Source organism: Arachis ipaensis, chromosome B8 (assembly GCF_059453495.1).
Source record: "Arachis ipaensis isolate K30076 ecotype BB chromosome B8, ASM5945349v1, whole genome shotgun sequence".
In the NCBI taxonomy this organism is placed as follows: Eukaryota; Viridiplantae; Streptophyta; class Magnoliopsida; order Fabales; family Fabaceae; genus Arachis; species Arachis ipaensis.
In genome coordinates, this window is record NC_142443.1 from 29,666,727 (window position 1) to 29,672,182 (window position 5,456).

Here is a 5,456-nt window from a genome sequence, read left to right on the forward strand (position 1 = left end):
CAAAGTTATATATTCGACCTAACCACCATAGCAGTTATATATATATAGATATATATAAAAAACAACACAACTCTTTTGGATTCTGGTGACACCATAATAGTGCCACTAAAACTTGGATATGGTCCGTCCAATATATATAGTGATAGTGCTTAGTGTCCTAACTTGCAGCTTATTATACGTTAATATATATTATTATCACATAGATAAAGGAAACTAATTATTAAACAATAATGCAACTTGCTTGTTGACGATATCTTTGGTTAAACTCTGATATATTATATGGTTGGTGCAATAGAATGAACATTTAGATGCCCTGTTCTCTTTAGCTTTTAATTAATTTGTTTGATACCTCACCAAAAAAGAAAAAAAATTGTTTAATGAACCAACAAACACTAATGGTTAATGTTTATTTATTTCGAGTAAAAGAATGGTGAAACATATGCTGCAGCCTGGGATCCCCAATTTTGAATTTTATAGTTTGTGGTGTGGGTTTCAACTTTCAATTTAAATATTTTGAAATGAAATTGATTTCATATATTATACACATTGGTATATAGAATGTGAAAGCGAATATTCAAGTGACTAATTATTTTTTGGTGCATTGTAGTATGTTTATGTTACGGTATCTATGGTAGCTATAGTATTTTAAAAAGTAATGTTAAAATTAAAGTAATATTTTTTTATTATTTAACAATATTTTTTAAAAAATGTTGTTAAAAAAAGTATTACTAAAACAGAAAGTTTCAGGGACCAATAAATATATAAAAAATTAATCATCATTCAATCAACAAATATAAAAATATCATCATAATACGAAAATATATCACGTGCGCCGTTATACACTTCTGTCGCTCATTCCTTCTCAGCTGCAGAACAACTCGATCGTGTCTCTCATACTATAAGTATCACTGCTACTCTCATTCCTCGTCTTCACACATTTGCGATCGCACCCTTTCTTTAATTCTCATCCTTCAATCATCTTCTTTCACTAGTTAGGGTTCTTTTTCCAATCTCTGTTTCTCTTTCTTATTTACTGTTTATTGTTCCGATTCATCTTTATATTCTGGAAAGCAAGGTCTTGTATGTTACGCATTCATGGATTATCTCTCAGTTATTTTTGTTTGATTATTGATATGTTCTTCATCAACAATTCTGTTGTCTCTGAATTTTGCAGAACAACACACAATTTCACTCTCTCGCTCCATGTCGATGGTGGAATCAATTTTAGAAGAACATAATATTGATGTATCATGTATGCAGTTTTTCCTCTTCTAATTTCATGATTTTTGTAATAATTTTCAGATTACATCGATGAACACAATGATGATTATGATTATAAATTTCTGAGCTCGCAAAGCATGTTGTTTCTATTTTTCATAATGCAGAGAAATTCTTGTAATTTTGTTTTCATCAGTTACTTTTTATATGTAGTTTTGTTTTCTTGTTTATTAAATAATCTTTGCTTTTGCGATATTTAGTGTATTTGGTGGCGAAGTGGCAAGAATTGTTTATTTTAAAATGAAATGTTGCACTGGTAGTTTATGAAGTGCATGCATTATGTTTGGTCTTGTGCTGCAATGAAAATATGGTTTGTTGATGGATAATAATAATAATAATAATAATAATAATAATAATAATAATAATGATAATGTAGCGGTCTTGATAAGTTGAATTTCAAAACCTATATTTCTATTTTTGTTACAAGTATTCACCTTTTAGTACTTGTATTCATTATAAATCTTAGTCCTTATTTTTAGTTTCTTCTTATTGATGAGTTATTTTCTTTTAGTTCTGCTTACATGAAACATGAGAACCAAAAAAAAAGGTTGCCATGCTTAATAAGCTGGAAAATAGAGGTTCTAACTCTGAGGCATTAGAGAAAGTAAAAGCGGCCGTTAGTCATTTACATACAAGATACATTGCAGATATGCAAGCCTTGGATTCCACAGTCTCAGAGATTAGCCGGCTACGTGATCAACAGTTGTACCCAAGACTTGTTCAGCTTGTTGATAGGTGAGTTATAATAATTAGGATTCAAAATTACAAATAGATAATCCTATGGCTATGTGAAAGTGTTTTTTGAAATTTAGTTCAGCCATGTAATATGACTATGTTATAGTTGCTTATTACATCAGACATTTCTTGATGAATCGGTTTGTGTTATCGAAGCTTTAAAATTACAAAGGAAAATGATAAGCTTTACTTTCTGCAAATCAACAGTAAATTTGTCCTTACTTGGTCCCAAATTTTCCAAATATTATAATTGTTTGTAACTGTCCCTTTTTCTTGGGTCCTTTACTTAGGTATTATTCTTTTTCTAAAGTTGGCTTGTATATTGTTGCAGGAGGATTTGAACTTTGAAAATGAACCGTATAAAACTGATGCCAGTTTATTCTGGTCACTAATGCTATTTGAACTTTGAAAATAAATCTTAGACAATTGTATCTGTCATATTTGTATTGTTTTATTTTAGGAAGTGCATCTTTCTTAAGTAAAAGTGATATAACTCAAATCTGTGTCTTCACAAACTGATGAACTCAGTCAAAAACTCTGCTGATATTGATGGTTTTGTTGAACTATAGGATAGCATCTTTCTCTAAGTCCTCAGAGTTAGAACCTCTATTTTTCAGCTTATTAAGCATGGCAACCTTTTTCAGTACTCATATTTCATTATTTCACCGGCCTATCAAATATTTTGCAGTGAAATTCAGAGAAGACAAACGGAAATTTGTAACATAATTTGATACATACGGAAATCTTCTTGCAGAAACTGTGTGACAACTCATAATATATAGCTAATAATAAAAAAAATAAAATTCCCATACGTTAACTTCATCATAAAGTTTCTTTTCCCATTCTAGCAAATTTGCGCCCACTTTAATGAGATTTTGCACACTTTACTCAGCACAGTTTGCATCCAATGTAATGAATTTTTTGCACACATGAATCAGATTGTTTGCACTCATTTTAATGAGATTTTGCACACTTTTCTTAGCACACTTTGCACCCATCTTAATGAAATTTTTCACACATAAATTAGACAGTTTGCACCCACTTTAATTAGATTTTGCACACCTCACTCGGCACAATTTGCATCCACTTTAATAAAATTTTGTACACATGAATCAAATAGTTTGCACCACTTTAATGAGATTTTGTTTTACCATCTGATGTATGCTTACTTTTTTTATAGGATGTGCCTAAGGTTGGCATGTGTTTTGGAATCCTTGATGATGCAAATCAATTTTATCAGAATTATGCCATGCGCATTGGTTTTGTTACTAAGATAATGTTTACCCAAAGAGTTACTAAAGATACGGTCCCTAAGAATCAAATGATCACTTGCAATAGGTAGGAAAAACACAAGTCTAGAGTTTCACCAATAGAAAAGATCAACCCTAAAACCAACTACAATTGCCCCGCAAGGATTTCTATTAGGTTGAATAAGGAGGGGTTTTTGGGTTATATCCAATGTGTGTTTGGATCATTCACATCCTTGTGATCCAGAGATGGCAAAATTGTTGACACGTAATAGGGAGATGAGTATGCACATGTGTCGAGTCATTGAGAGGAATGATGAAGCAGGCGTGAGACCAAGACATATCAAGTGTTGGCAGGTGAAGCGGGGGATTTCTCTAAGATAAACTTAATGAAAAACTATGTTATGAACTATCTCAGCAGAAAGGTATGCAATGTTACGAAAGAAATGGATGCTAGGGAGATGTTGAAGTATTTTACACGGATGAAGGATATGAACTCTGATTTTTATTTTGATGTTGAACTTAATCAAAACAAGCGTCTCAAAACTATATTTTGGGTTGATGGTCGAAGTAGAGCAGCATACGAGTACTTCGGTGATGTATTTTCATTTGATACTACTTATAAAACCAATTGTTACAATATACCATTTGATTCTTTTGTGCGAGTTAATCACCATGGTAACTCAGTGCTTCTTGGTATGGTTTGTTGACTAAAGAAAATCCAGGCTTGTTTATTTAATTATTTAATGCTTGGCTTAGATGTATGCATGGAAAGTCTCTTAAAGGCATTATAACAGATCAATGCCTTGGAATACAAGCTGGAATTGAGAATGTGATGCCAGAGACACATCAGAGGTATGCATTTGGCACATTTTGAAAAAGATTCCAAAAAAAAATTCAATGGATACAAGAGATATGAAGAGTTACAAGGTGATTTAAATAATATTATTTGGGAGTCAACTTCAAAAGATTATTTTCAAAATCAATGGGAGGATTTTCTGATTGAATATGGTCTAGAAGATAACAAGTGGCTATCAGGTACTTCTCTACACATAAATTTTTATATTTTGTACATAGAAATTAGTATATTAGTATTTTGAAAATATCAAGTGGCTATCATATTCTATTTGCTAGAATTCTAACATGTGTTTGAATATGCCTCTAATACAATTTTTTTATTCTAATATTTTTTAAGCTTCAATGTGTTATTAACATGTTTATGGTAACATTTGCATCCACTTTTGTTAAGTTTGCTCACAAGAATTTTTTTTATGTATATTTTTTTACTATGATACATAGATATATATGAAGAAAAACATTAATGGGTTTCAATTTTCCTGACCACTTTTCTTGGGCTGGTATGAGATCTACACAACGAAGTGAGAGCATGCATTCATATTTTGATAAATTTTTAAATAACAAGAGCTTATTGATTCAATTTGTCAAAAAAGATGACAATTGCCTTGGATGGAAGGAGCAACAAGAAAGTGAGGCTGATTCATTTACATATTCTCAAATTAGAAATTTATTTTTTAATATAAAAATTTAAAAACAATCTTTTATCACACAATTCCCCAACATAAGACATAACTCTATATATAAAAAAATTTTCAATGTTAATAGTTCCAAACATAATTACATATGATATTGTTCTACATAACGATTACTGCTTTTTTTTTTTAAATTAAAATAAAACAATAACTTTAATATTTCAATATCATCTAATTACATAAAAGTCTCAAAATGAAAAAAAATGAATGCAATCTCAGAAGACTTTTATGGGGTATTTTATATTCATGAACTGAAGCAAAGAATACATCTGGTGAATCTTGGAACTCATACATGCACAATTATGTAAGCATTTTCAATGTTTGCAACCCTAACTACATATAATCATGAAAACAAAATCAAACTCATGTTGAATCAATTTAGTTATATACAACTTTTGCAATTAGTATAACATATGAAAGATAAGACTACTCCTTCTCAAGTACACATCCTTGCCGTCCTTGCCTTTTCCAATTGGATCTTTCTCAAAGTCAATGTCTACTTAGAAAGTCGATTGAAAGGTATTTGATTAAGGTCTAGAAACATGCCAGATCATCATGATTTTTAAAATTATACCTCAATGATCGTTTACTAAAAACAAATAAAATGAAAATCCTATCAATGAAGGAATAAGCTAAATGAAACTTA